The sequence below is a fragment of the Hippopotamus amphibius genome, chromosome 14, assembly GCF_030028045.1.
Source record: "Hippopotamus amphibius kiboko isolate mHipAmp2 chromosome 14, mHipAmp2.hap2, whole genome shotgun sequence".
Lineage (NCBI taxonomy): Eukaryota > Metazoa > Chordata > Mammalia > Artiodactyla > Hippopotamidae > Hippopotamus > Hippopotamus amphibius.
In genome coordinates this window covers 66,857,565-66,873,185 of record NC_080199.1, presented here as the reverse complement: position 1 = coordinate 66,873,185, position 15,621 = coordinate 66,857,565, and positions in this window count along the sequence as shown.

The following is a 15,621-nucleotide window of genomic DNA, read 5'->3' as shown; positions in this document are numbered from 1 at the left end:
TTTTTGTTTTCTTTCTATCAAGTAGGTGCAACCCCCAGGAACAGAAGGAGGAAAAAAAATGAAATGGGGCGTGGAAGGATAGGAAGCATTACTAAGGGGATGTGGTCCTATGCTGGTTACTGCGTCACAATGAGCTGTAGAGAGACATAGCTATTCAACCGGCAAAGGCAGCTGCTCTTAGCTCTTAGCTAAGAGCTCAGTTACGTGGGGCATCTCCACAAGGACTGCCTGGAAACAAACCACCATAAGGAGGAAGGATAAGGAATGTATCTACTTGGTTCCCTTCCAACCCCGTTCTGCAGTTTATCAAAGCTGGCCCCAAAGGAAGAGAATTACCCTGTACTTCTGAGTTTGCATCATCCAATCCTTCACAAAGTGCTCAGGAAGCCAAATCCTGCACCTTGTAACGCGGCATTTCATCCAAGTCAGAATACATGGGAGTAGCCAAGGCTCTGGGAGTGGCATCATCTCATAAGCCCACAGTCAGTGAAGCTACCGTGGCGATGGTTGGAGTGGGATATGGATCTGAGGTTTATGTAAATTCACAAAGTCAAGAGACTCTGAGGAGACTTGTGTGAGATGTTCCAACATCAAAGGCTTTCGATTCATACTCATTTATTGATGATTAGCTCTTTTGATCTCAGTTCCCCCACTAAGGATTGAGCCCGTGCCTCCTGCATTGGGAGCATGAAGTCTTAACCACTGGATCACCAGGGAAAAAGTCCTTCACATTTTTTTCCTAAATACATGCAGAGTTGTGCTATATTCTGATTGTGCTACGAGTATCTTATTAGCAAAAAATCTGTTTTGAAAAAGTTAAATTTAAGACATCTTTTGGATATCATATCTGTAATGCTTTATATATATCTCTTCATATATATATGTATATATATGTATGAATTTGGAGCTTAAGGGAGAAATTTGAATTGCAGATATAAATTTAGGTGGCATTAGTTACTATTTAAAACCATGGGACTAGGTAAATATATTATACTTTTGGGGTTCAAGGCAGGCCATCCCAAAATATGCTCCAATGACATATCGATTATTTTGAATTAAAGTTACTTAAGAAATGGCCAATGCAAGAGGCATGCTCAGACCCTCCTCTCTGTCTCCCTGAAAGCAGAAACTAATCTCTCATGTGAAAGGTCACTCCCTGAATCTGGAGATGGAAGGACACCCTTATCTCCAGAGATAGGGAATTTGGCGAAAAAGTCTATATAAACAAACCTTGTTGCTTGGTTAATTTACTAACCCAAGCCCAAACTCTGGTTAGATTCTTCACTATCTGAGCACCCAAACCCTGAGGTGCTTTTCCCTGTCAATTCCTAACAAATGTATTGCTTCTTTGTCTAAAAGTATAAAAGCTGCCTGCTTTGACCACTTCTTAAGTCCCCTTTCTAAGAGACTTCCATGTGCAGGAACTAAAAGTTGCTTCTTTTTCTCCTATTCATTTGTCTTGTGTCAATTTTATTAGTTCAGCCATAAGAACTCAAGAGGGGTAGAAGAGGAAATTTCCTCCTCTCTGACAATACCTTTACTTACTATATAACTTAGCATGTTTATTGTTTATTTTCTTTTTTAGACATAAGGTCTATGAAGAAGAAATGTGCCTGTTTTGTTTACCTATTTGTTCTGGGAGTTTAGAACAGTGCCTAGCATCAAAAATATTTCTGAATTTTGTTGGCTGGGAAAAGTTTATAACTAGAGAGTAGAGGATGGAGAAAGGAGTGCTGGAGATTTGAGGAGAGAGAACTTATAACGTACTGACAAGTTGGGGAGGAAATTGGAGAAGTTTCAAATCGCTACAGAAGGCTAAGGGCTAAAAGATTTGTGATCATAAATTTGATGCAAGTCCATTCAGTGTGGATATCTTTTCTCCAACCATGTTGGGATACAACATTAGAGGAGTAGATATACAAAAAGGTCTGTTCAATTAAGGTAGGAGCTTCAAAGTGATCAAAACAGGTTGGAGAGAGGGAAATGAGATAAGTTTAGTGATGGTTCATGAAATCTGAATTGCCTAGACAGCAAAGAAACCCTCTGTCTGAAGGGGTGAAAGACAATGAAAAGACATAGGATAAATAGACTGAGGATCCTGGCGGATGATAAATTGCTTAAATGTGGGTTTAAGGGGACTTAGTCTAGATCATGAGTTAGAAAGCCAAAGATTAATGGTCTGAGAGTGGAATGGTTGAAACTATAATTTTGGGTGTAATGTGATTATTGATGTGTTGAGATGAGGTACAGGAAGAAGTGCTTGGAAGCAAGGTCAATGAGCTGGAATAGTTACCCAGAGCTGAAATTCCAGATAACATGTAATTGCTACTAATAAGGATGCCCTGGTGCCCCATGATATTCAACAAAATGGTGTAAATCTTATTCTAGATAGCTGATCAAACCTGCACTTTCACATATAGGCCAGCTTGTCCCCAATGTATATAGTAATCACAAAGCAGAATGCCAGTGAGTTCTCTGTTTGCAGAGTCCCAAGACAAGAGTCTCTTTCAGATGCCAGAAGGGAGAAAACTACATTCATCATTCTATTGTAGTTAGAATTTCATCTAATTAAATTAAAGAACAGATTGAATCATTTAACATATTTCAGCGTTCGTATGGCATTGAAAATCCTTGGTTGGCAGCTGTGTAAATCAGCAGGAAATCAGAGGAATGCAGGAATGAAATGAATATTTAGAAGTGGAAATAACAGGCAGTGCTATTTCTAAAACATCCTTTGCTGCTTACATGGCAATACCAGTAATTAAGACATGAATGTAACGTTATCAACGTACTATCAAAACATAATAGTAATTAAAACATCATGAGTTTTAATATATACCTACTTAAACTTTTATTTATAACCTCTTAAGGGAGCTGAACACATAAAAGAGAGAAGCATATATCTTGAGCTCCTCATTTCTCTCATTCATTAAATCCAAAACTATAAACAACCATTGTTTTGATCATCATACCCATACAACATCCAAAGATGTTTTGAGATGCGTAGCTCAGAAACGACTTTGACATTCAGCCTCGTAACTTAAACACAGATGCATAGTTACGTAATTCCCAGGAATGTGAAATGAGCTAAATCCTCCACATTTTACTATTTGCCATTTTTTGTGTGAAAATTCTCAGACGTGCTCAGCAGAAAGAATTGTATGGTGAACTCCTATACACTCGTAATCCTGATTTGATAGTTGTCAAGATTTTACCACAATTTCTTTCTTTGCATTTTTAATCAAAATTTTTGAAGAAACACATCAAATATCTTATAATTTCATTTCTACATGTTTCACAAGTATATAGCTTGGGGTTCTAGTATTATAAAATGTATCCAGCAATTTTTCAAAATTTTGCTATAAAAAAAATTTAGTGTGGAAAAACAAAGCTTGTTTATGCTTCTCAATGCATGTCTTTCTAGCAAAAGTCAATAAAAAATAATAATATAAGAAACTTTAGGACACAGATCAATTTGCTAGAGCAAGTAGTGTGTCATTTTTTTCATTAAATTTAAAATAATTGTGGATTTACATGCAATTGTAGGAAAATAGTACAGAAGAACCCATGTACCATTTTTCCAGTATCCCTCAATGATTATATCTGGCAAAACTATAATACAACATCACAACCAGGGTAGTGACATCGATATTGTCAAGATACAGAACATTTCCATCACTACATGGATCCCTCATGTTGCACTTTTATGTCCACTTCCTTCCTGTCTCCATCACCTCCTTATGCCATGGCAACCACAAATCTGTTCCTCACTTCCATAATTTTGTGATTTCAAGAATGTTATATCAATGGAATCATACAATATGTAATCCTTTGGCATTAGCATTTTTTTTAAACCCATTGTAATGCTCTGGAAATTTATCCAGGTTATTGGGTTAATCAGTAGTCCTTTTACTGCTAAGTAGAACTCAAAAATATAAAAGTACCACAGTTTGTTATTGCATGGTTATTCACACACTAAAGGACATATGGGTTTTTTACAGCTACGCTTTTGGTGTCGAGCCAAAGAACTCTTTGCCTAGACCTGAGATTCATGTTGAATCAGAGTAGTGAGAACAGACATCCTTGCCTTGCTCCCAATGTTTGAGGAGAAAGCATTCAATCTTTCCTATTAAACATCATGCTGTTTATAAGTTTTCATAGGTATTTTTTATTAAGTTAAGGAAGTTCTCTGTTATTCCCATTTTTCTGGGAATTTTTATCATGCAACTATTTGAATTTTGTCAGATGCTTTTTCTATATTGATTGATATGATTATATGACTTTTATTATTTAAAATGGTGGATTAGATTGATTGATTTTCTAATATTCAGCCTGCCTTGCAGCCCTGAAATAAACTCTGCTTGGTCTTGCTGTATAATTCTTCTTATACATTACTTAAGTCTCTTTGCTAATATTTTGCTGAGAAATTTTTACCTGTATTCAGGATCTGTAGTTTTGTTTGGGGGATATTTTTGGTACTGGTTTTAGTATCAGAGTGATACTAGCTTCATAAAACAAACTAGAAAATATTCCTTCCTCTTCTACTTTCTGAGATTGTGTAGAATTGGTGTCAATTCTGCTATAAACACTTGGTAAAAATTTCCAGTGAAAGCATCTCTGCCTGGAGATTTCTTTTTTTGGAAATTCTTAAATTATGAACTCAATTTCTTTAATAGTTATAGTCACACTAGGTGAGCTAGGACACTTTTGTGTTTTTCAAGGAAATGATTCACTTTGTGGAAGTTGTCCAATTTATACATGTGGAGTTGTTCATAGGACTTCCTTATCATTCTTAGGTATCTGCAAGGTTTGCGGTTGCATCTCATGTTTCATCCCTGATATTGGTTACCTGTGTCTTTGTCAGTCTTGACAGATGCTTGTTAATTTTATTAATCTTTACAATAAACCAGCTCTTTGCTCTATGAATTGTCTCTTTTGCAGTCCTTTTTTTTAAATTTGTAGTCAGTTGATTTTCTTTTTTTTTAATTAACTAATTAATTTATTTATTGGCTGCATTGGGTCTTCGTTGCTGCAAGCGGGCTTTCTCTAGTTGCAGAGAGCAGGGGCTACTCTTTGTTGCAGTGCAAGGGCTTCTCATTGTGGTGGCATCTCTTGTTGTGGAGCACGGGCTTCAGGCACGTGGGCTTCAGTAGTTGTGGCACAAGGGCTCAATAGTTGCGGCTCATGGGCTCTAGAGTACAGGCTCAGTAGTTGTGGCACACGGGCTAAGTTGGTCCTCGGCATGTGGGATCTTCCCAAACCAGGGCTCGAACCCATGTCCCCTGCATTGGCAGATGGATTCTTAACCACTGGGCCACCAGGGAAGTCCATGAGGTACTATTTTTAATTTCACTGGATTTTGCACTTTCATGTATTATTTCCTTCCTTCTGCTTGCTTTGGTTTTACTTTGCTCTTTTTATTCTAGATTCTCCAGGTGGGAGATTATTTATTGATTTGAGGCTTTCCTCTTTTCTGCTGTAAGTACTTAGTGCTGTAAATTTCCCTTTCACACTTCAGCTGTTTCCCACAAATTTTTATATGTGGTATTCTCATTTAGCTTAATGTATTTTTTATTACCTTGGGAATTCTTTTTGATCCACAGATTATGTATAAGTGTTTTGTTTGTTTTCCAAATGTTTAGGTATTTTCCTAGTATCTTTCTGTTCTTGATTTCTAGTTTGGTTCCACTGTGGTTTAAAAAACACATTCTATAATTTGAAATATTTTAAATTTATTGAATTTTTTTAATGGCCCAGGAGATGGTTTATCTGGGTGAATGCTCCATGGCCAGCTGGAGTTAACAGTTATTGTGTCCATTAGTATCCATATTTCAGTTCCAAAGAAGAGTGAGAAAGAGTTACAAAAAATCAGGTGTATTAGTCAGCAGAGGAACAGACCAATAGTGTATATATAGATTTATATCAGAGGAGATTTATCATGGGGATTGACTTATACAAATTTGGAGGCTGAGATATGCCACAGATGCTATCCACAAGGTGGTTAACCAGGAGGGCTGCAAGTATAAGTCCCCAAGTCCAACGGACCTTCATGGGTGGGAGGGGATGAATGTCCCTACTCAAGAAGAGAGAGAATTAACCCTTCCTCTGCCTTTTGGTTCAGTTTGGGCCCTCAGTAGATTGGATGACGCCTACCCACAGTGATACTGAGGAGGACCCTGTGGGGGTCCTGGGCACAAAAGCCTTTCTGTGTCCTCTATTTCTTGATTACGGGACATAGGCTTCCTTCAGCCTCCTTGAGCTTCCCTGAGTTCCAAGGGGCAGGTTCAGACAGATGCTAATTAGAGAAGGGAAGGGATGTGGAGACAAGGGAGGCGCCATCAAGAAACAATAGAGTCGCCTTGGGGCAGGGTCCTGGTTCCCGCTCAAAGGCTACACGGAACAATATCTTTGAGCTGTTTTTTAGATACTGAAACGCCCACTAAGTGGGAGGCGTGTGCTGCTCACACGCATGTAGACCCCAGACTGGTTGGAACCGGAAAGTTGATGATGCTGACTCTCACTTACCAAACCACCAACCCATCCAAAGAATGTCCATGAGCTGATCACACCCTCTTTGAACCCTTACTGTAAAACTCCTCACTACCTGCTCCAGGTCTGGACACACGCTTCTGAGGGCATTAGCCCACTGGCCCCCTTTGCCAGGCAAAGCATTAAAGGTGTTCTTCACCCAAAACTCTGTCTCCAAGGTTTAATTCAGTGTCGGAGTACAGAAGGTGGATTTGGCTGCAAGATCAGCCACTGATTCAAATTACCATCTTTCCCAGAAACACTCGCACAGACTCACTCAGAAATAATGTTTTACCAGCTCTCTGAGCATCCCTAAGCTCAGTTAAGTGGATATATAAAATTAACCAGTCACAGTGGGAAATCCAGTCACATTGCAAATCTTTCTCTACAAATATTTTAAACCATAACTATATCATTAAGCAAAAAGCATTGCAAATGATACTCAGTCATTGATTCTGATGAAATACCAGAAAGAAATATTATAAAATCTATTGCCTTATAATATTTAAAAGAGGGAACATTCATCTTTCTAGCTTCAATTTAGAGGAAAACCTATCAAAAAAGAAATCAGTAAGTTAGACAATATCTATTGGATTCTTTGAGGAGTCTTTCACCTTAGTGAATTACAGAATGGGTAAGAAGATAAATTTCTGATTTCGTACCCAAAGTTTGGCTGCCTTAGTCATTCCAACACAAGCACACAAGAGAAACAAATCGTTCTGGTATGGATTATTTCTCAGTGAGTTTTAACTCCTTGTATTTCTAATCTGATTTTGGACCCTTTCTATAATTCATTAAGAGGCCTTTATTTCCAGTTTATCCAACTGGATTTACTTTTGCCCCTTCAGTTCTTGACATTTTAAAGAATGTTGACTCTGAAGTCAGTAAATATTAGCAGTACTTTGCTCCAAACCAGGTGCTAAGGCTTACAGTGAGAGAGGAATTCCTGAACCCTGATTTTCTTTAGTCTCCTATTCCCAAGTCAAAGAAGAAGAAAGAAAGAAAGAAAGAAAGGAAGGAAGGAAGGAAGGGAGGAAGGAAGGAAGGAAGGAAGGAAGGAAGGAAGGAAGGAAGGAAGGAAGAAAGAAAGAAAAAAAGAAAGAAAGAAAGAAAGAAAGAAAGAAAGAAAGAAAGAGAAAAAGGAAGGAAGGAAGAAAAAGAAAGGAAGAAAAAGAAAGGAAGAAAAAGAAAGAAAGAAAGAGAAAAAAGAAAGAAAGAAAGAAAGGAAAGAAGGAAGGAAGAAAAAGGAAGAAAGAATTTCTTTTGAAGTGGGATTCTTTAATTTAAAAAAAAAATAGCCTTGACCATAGAAAGCCGCAGTGAAGAACCCTGGGACTCGGCTGCTATTGCTCTCACTTTGGACTTGGCTGATACCGCAGACTTTGGCAGAGCAGAAGCTCTGCCGCTGCTTAGCCTCCTACTCTGTCGGCACATTGTCTGCGGGATCATTTCTCAACACAATGTTGATGCTTCTGTTTATTTTTTATCTAGCTCATCCTTCCCATCACCAATTACATCCACATGGATGAATCACAAGCTTATAATTTTCTTTTCCTTGGTCCTTAAAGGTATCTTAGGAATTCTTCCTCTCCACACCTGTACTTTTCATAGAATATAAATGGACTTTAGAATCTATAAATAACCCAATCAACACTAAACACTGCCTTCAACTGCTGACAAGCTGTTGTTCACTAGGTTCTCACACTGAGCCTTCGTGCTGTTCACATCAGCAAATCTTTTTTTCTTTTAAGTTACTCAGTATATAGTCTTTGTGCTATTTACTTTGAAGTTTTGAAAAAGAAAAGAAAAAGTCTACCTACTAATCCTTTCAAAGCAGCACTAGATAATAGCATTTTACCTAGTTAATAGAGAGAATTGAGACAGCTATTTAGTCCTAATGGGGATATTGTTTTTAATCAGTCTTTTGTGTAAGAAACATCGTTTATACATGCTTTACGCATGCTTTGTTAAAGTTTTTATGACCCAAAACAACTTTTAATATTATTGTGTGAAACACTGGAACTCTGTTTAATCTAGCTTAACAAAAAAATCACAAAGGTGAAATTGTTTAATGGAAAAACATTATTGACTGTCAAATGTCTCCTTCATTTAAAACTCATTAATGAGAAGTTCCTAAACATTTCTAAGTGAGAGACTTCTAATCTCTAGCAGAGATAAATCAAAATTTCTAAAGAAAAAACAAAAATGAGGAAATATATGCATCATGAAACCTGGGAAAATTGCCCTCCAACTACTTTCAGTTTCAAAAACTATTTGGTAGATATTTTACGGATGAAACAATATGGAAGGAAATTGTTAGTGATTAATTTATAAACCCCTTTTAGGAAAAAAAAAAAAGCAGTGCAACATTGGTAGAAGCTCAGCCACAACTTCTAATTTGAAGAAGGGGCAAAAGCGAGGGTAGGTTTTGGGAGAATGATTAAACATTACCCTGGAGCAGCAGAAATATAATTCCTGAAGATGTCAGCAAAAACCATGACACAAATGAATGAATAGTAACATTAAAAATTTGAGATTAAGATTTGCCATAGTTAATTCCCAATCCAGAGCATCCTCCTAGGTATATTTAAGAGTTACTTAAAAGGCCAGGATAGGGAGGGAGTCGCGGGAGGGAGGGGATATGGGGATATGTGTATAGATACAGCTGATTCACTTTGGTGTACCTCAAAATCTGGTACAAGAATGTAAAGCAATTATGTTCCAATAAGAGCTTTAAAAAAAAGAAAAAGAAAAAAGAAAGTAGTAAAACTGCAAAAGACCAGATCAGTATTTTAACATTTTCTTTTAACTTGTATTCTATACTTTTTCTAACAGATACCCTGATTTTTATTTAATAATCTGCTTTTCCTTGTAAGAATGTAAACAAAAACTAAAAATAAATGTAAAAATTGTAAGTGGTTAAAAGGGGATTATCACAAGTTCAGTTTCAACTTGGATATATTTTCTTTTTAGTCACAAATCATATTTACTAAAGTGAAAATTCACTCTAGGCACTTTGGAAAGTACTGCCTTGGCCAGGGAACCAGAGAGAGTACCGTCTCCAAGAGGGCGGCAGGGGTCAGTCCTGACCAGCCCCTTCCTCCCTGGAACACCTAACAGCTATTTAAGAACAAGACACCACCGAGAGAAGCTTAGAACATGGGGTGAGGCTGAAGCACCTCCCTGCATCACAGAGACCAGAAGAGATGACACTGTGGGGCAGAAGGGCAAGAGAACTGGCATCACATGGACCACATTACCCCTCCCCCAGCCAGTGCAGCGCCCAGCAGAGCAGTCTCCCCTGAGCCTCCAGTTCCGCAAGTCGGAGAAGAGAATCCACGGGGAACAACCAGCCTCCCCTCAATATTGTGGGTCTCTCTGTGCGAACCGTACTCTGATCTCACCCCACAGGGATTGCCGCGGAATCTGCAGAGCGCAGGAAACAATTACTGACCCCTCTAACTAGGGAATATGTCCTGCGATTGGCTTTTTGTTTCCCCATTTTATTCTAGAAACTGTGTGGCTCAGAATGGTGAGGAAAGGCAGTAGTGCTTCCTCTCATTATGAGAAGGATGGATGACTTTAAGTCGTCAAAGAGCAAAGATTTTTAAGGAAAAATAAACATCACAATTTTTGTCTCTCTGTATAAGAAACTCACCCAGAAATATATATATGTTAAGAACGGGACAAATATTTTGAAACAGTTTACTGAGCCAGTGAAAATATGAAAGTTATTCTTTACCTAAGGCATATGCAATACTTATTTCAGAGGAATATCTATGTGATAAAAGATGTGAAGTATTGTTGTCTAGGTATTAGAGTTAGTCTGCTACTCTTCCAATGAATAAATAATATCCCTCAAAGGAATTAACTAAACTCTAACTACCTTTATAGTTTTTCCATTGTAGAAAATTTAGTTTCTAGGTATATTGCAATAAGTAACATACAATAGCAATAGTATTAGTGTTCCAATTACAAATTCTGTACAACATATTACCCCTAAAATTTAGTAGCATAAAATAATAACCATTTTATTGTATCTCACTGGTTCTGTGGAACAAGAATTGGGACAGGACTAGGCTGGGTGATTTTTGGTTCCTTGCACTGTTGACTGAGGCCACTTACTGGTGCTCCGGTGATGATGGATGGGTTTGTTTGGAGAGTGCAATACAATTCCACTTGCATTTCTGGGGGTGGATGGAAGACTGAGTTCCGTTGGGACTGTCAACCAGAGTGCCTAAACATGGGCACTCCACCATGGCAGTTTCAGGGTACTTGGATTTCTTACACGACAAATTTCTTCACAGGGACTATCTCAGCACAACAAAACAGAGCTGCATCACTTCCACCACATTTTCTTGGATACAATTGAGCCATTGGGTCAGGTCAGGTTTCAATGGCAGGGGAATTAATTTCCACATCTTGATGGGAAGCAACAAGCTGATATTGCAGAAGCACTTAGAGAATGGGAGATGTTATGGCCATTTTTACAACACACACTCTGAAAGATACAATTAGGAAACTCATTTATTACCTAAATTTACTTAAGTGCAAAGTGGCACATCTGTGACTTTAACCTAAGCCAAGCATGACTCCAAAGGCTTTTCCACAGGATTTTTTTAAGGGAGCTGAGAGAAATAGACAGAGGAGGCATAGAAACAGAGACAGAGAAAAAGAGGGCAACTACTGTGTTTTGAAAACTTGTTTTAGATTACAAATTAAATTTTGAAAATACCCAATAGTTTGCCATTTGTCTCTTATCTGAAGATACTTATCCCACCAATGAATCATTTGAATCAAAGATCCATTAAGGTGAGAGATTTATTCTTCTCTTTTCCCTCTTACCCTTTTGTAGCATAGTGCCTGACGTAAAGTAAGTAATCAATAAAGATTTGATGAATGAATGAATGAATGAATGAATGAAGGCCATGTATACATGCTGGCAAAGGGAAGATAATTTGTATTTGGAAAAATAAAGGCACAGTCTTAAGTATCTTCTAAAAAAACACAACATTTTGTCTTTCCTTTGTATTGGGCATTGAAGCTATCACCTATGAGACCATATTCCTAGGTTCTAGATTTAAAGGCCTTAAATATATACATTTCCTTCCCCCTTCTTAACAATAACTTCATGTTAAAAATTATTTATATAGAAACTATTTTTGAAAAATAGTTTGTGTATAACAGTATGTTGGTTATTCCACATAGAGCATTAAATTAAACAAAATGTTTATAGTTTATCAAAATACTGCTATTAAAAGTAAAAGCAAATAACTTACTGCACCTCTTTATTTAAAACTTCAGAAATTACATGTTTTCTGACTTTGATTTGCTATTTAAGAAGTTAAATATTTTCAGGTGTACTTAATTGAAATATATGTCGTATGTCATATGTGGAAATGTGTTTATCCAACTGTTATAATTTCTTAAAGCAACAATTTTATTCCACACTCTTATGAATCTTCTCTCTCCTAAAACATGGGATATGGATAAATAGTATTTGTTTCTAAATTCTGTCAGAATTTCCCAAGGCACTAGAGAGGATTTTTCCATTGCTTAGGAAAGAAGCACTTGGTATAATTTGTTTGCTCAGAGGAAATATTTCTATATGAGAAAACACAATGTTGCCATGGTGATACATCAAAAAAAGCATTTAATAAGTTCAGGATGACATAAAACCTATTCTGTTTTAAAAAATAGTCCAGATTTTTAAAATATATGAAATATATGGAGGGATTTATTTTTGAAAAGCCTTTATAAGGAAACTGTTTAATAAATAAAAATCAATATTAGATTTGATTATATTTCAAACTTATAAAAAGAAAACTCATTGGATTTCAATTGTCTCTTTATGTCCTTTTACTACCTTTGTTAACATTGGGAAGTATCTAGTATTTTGTGGGTAGTGTGAAGGGATCACAGTTTATGGGTCTGTGGAGAAATATCAGAGAATATATAAATACACTATAAAATCCATTCAATCCAGGTATTGGTGGATATCTTTTTACTGTTTTCTTTATCTAAAATGAGTGTTATTTTGTTGACGACCTTATTTTCCTAAGCCCTTAGCTGGTGGGATGAAAGGTAACTATTCAATGTGTGAGTGAGTGGGTAGGAAATGGCATTTGTTACCCATCAGAACCAGAATCTGATTATTGCTAGTATTTTAAAATATAGCACTTACCTAGGGAGATAAAGGGAAGAGAGAGAGAAAAAGACAATAAATACGAAAGCAAAAATATGTGCTCCACTTTGACTTCTCTGCGAGTGGAATGAGCTAGTCTACAGTAAAAGTCACTTTCTTAGCCTCTTGGACTTGGACGCCCGCTTAGGTTCTTCCAGATCTGTCTTTATAGTCTCAGACCCTCATGGATCACGCGAGCTCTCACAAGTTCAACTGGCTTGTCTTGCTTTCAGCGTCCTTGGCCCCCTGAAACCAGGCAAGAATTACTTAATCAATAGAAATTGGCTTTAAACAATTATTTCATGAATCCTTATTAAAGATAGAATTTTGCGTGAAAATAGCTTATTTAAAAGAATATCTTAGTTTCCATAAGAATTCATTGCACGTGGCAGGTGATGTTAGATGCTTATTGAATAAAAGAACAATTACATATAGATACATTATTTAGAATTCAACTGAGAGAAGAAAAAAGTAGCTGTTTGGGACGATAAAATAATTGAACACAGTCAGAACCTGTGACAAAGCTGTAACTGCAGTTAGTTTATTTGAGTGGTGTTGCTTTTAAGCAGCAGCAGGAAGTAGTGAAGGAAAATGAAGCATTGAACTCAGAGTATTTACCTTTGATACCAAAACCTCAGTACTTTGTAAACATAAGCAAGAGAAACCACCTAATACCTTTGTGATTCATAATACCTAGATTCATAAGCTGCAATGTTCCCAGTTCCATTATTCTTAGAAGAGCCAGAAATACTGGAAAATTTTGGTTCTTTAGACACAAGAGGATTTAAAATCCCAGGGACAGAATTGAGGCTGTGTGATCAAGCATTACAGAAACCATAGAGGCCATAACATAAGTTACAAACAAAACTCTCACAGGATGACTCCTAGCAGATGCACTTCTAATTTCGCAGCATCCTCCGTTGCCAAATAGAGTCACAGAGCTATTTTTCCAACTGTGTAAATCACTACCTGCTCACTTGCCATCAAGGCATGTATTTTGTTCTTTTCCTTAGAAAGGAAAACTCAGAAGAATCTTGGAATTATTTTTCTCACCAAAGTGATGTTGTCAAAATTATGTCTATATTGTTATTTTCATGGGGCATCTATTTGCAAAGAGGTTTCAAATATATTGTTTCATGTAAATCAGTCAGATAGGTCCAAAGGTATTATTGTTATTTTCATTTCGGGAGTAGGAAAACCAGTAGTCCTAGAGGTTGAGTGACTTGACTGATACCACGTAGAATCAGGAATAGCCCCCAGATTCCACATCCCAGTTCCACTCAACCTCACCCACGTAGGTGAACAGGATAACACCTCTACTCTGGGGAAAATGCTTATCCATTGTTAATTCAGTATTATCAGAATTAACCTGAAAAGAATAAACATTTTCGGGGGAAAGTGAATATCCCTAGGACATTCGTATCTCCTATGGAAAGGCAGGGCTTATTTTATTTCTTGGTGCTGAATCAAATTAAATTCTTGGATGAAAGAATTTATCAAAATAGTCATCATGTAGATATTTTTAAAAGCATAAATCCTGTGCAAATGATCAGGTCTTAATGCAGCAAGTGAAGTCATTGGTTTTCTTTGCTAAAGCTAACATCTGGTAAATTTATAGCTCATTGTACTGTAGTTTAATGGCAAGAACAAGAATGCTGTTATCACATCAATGGTCAACCAACATAAGGAGTAAATGTTATCATCCAGAAAATAATCCCCCAGGAAAATGTTTTTCTAACTGATTAGCAAAGCTGGCACATGAGGACCCTACATAATGAGGCAACTTTGTTTCTTAGCAACAGGAGAATAAAACAGATTGAAATATGATGAGTCTGACAACGACAATGAATGGGGGAAAATCTGTGTAACCTGAAAAAAATCAGCAGAAGGGGAGTTGATACGTATAGATGAAAGCTGCAGAATGCTTTTAATTTGGAAAGATTTTGAGCATAAATCCAGCATAGAGAGGAGTATGATATTTGTGGCAAAACAAAAATCTAAAGAAAGAAAATTTGTTTTGCAGGAGAAAATGTCCCACTGCCTTTCGTTATATTGGAAACTATTACAATTTAGCAACCAATGTGTTAAGGAATGAGAATAAATGAATAAACCATACTTACATGCTTTTTAAATGCTATACTGGTGAACTAGCCACAAAAAGGAAACACGTTTTACAGATTAACGGAAATTGTAATATACTAGGAGGGAATTTTTGCTAAAGATCATGATATATCAAAAATGTGAATGCATTTTCTCAAAACTCATCGGAAGTTTCTGTGGAATGGGGAAATTTTAATACACAAGATAAATATCTAATTCAATTCAACCAACACTTTTGAGAAATACTAATAATTTACTGCGTGCTTACTATGAACCAAGCTCTTCCTAATCAATTTATATACATTATTTTATTTGATCTTTACAACACCAGTAAAAGAGGCACTTACTTTTCTCATTCCACAAAGGAAATCAGACACCTAAAGCACTTTGTGGTAGGCAGAATTCTAATATGACCCTTAAGAATCCTACCCTGTTATGCACACATTCCTGCCTCTCTTGTTGTATATAATTCCCCTCCCCTTAAAAACAGGCAGAGCAGTGGACACTGCTAAGTCACTTCTGTGTTTAGCTTACCAATTCACTGATTTTGAGTTAATCGAAAGGAATATTATCTGGGTTTGCTTGATCTAGTTAGGGGAATGCTTGAAAGTGTCTGACCATTGCTTGAAGGTAGAGAGTTTGGAGTTGGGAAAGAGCCTGTGGAGGGGCTGTGTGACAAGGACCTGAGGGATGCCTCTAGGGAACAAGAGCAGTCCCTGCTGGCAGCTGACAGGGTAACAGGGACCTCAGTCGCACAGCTGCAAGGAAGTGAATTCTGCCCATGACCAGAGAGCTTGGACGAGGGCCTG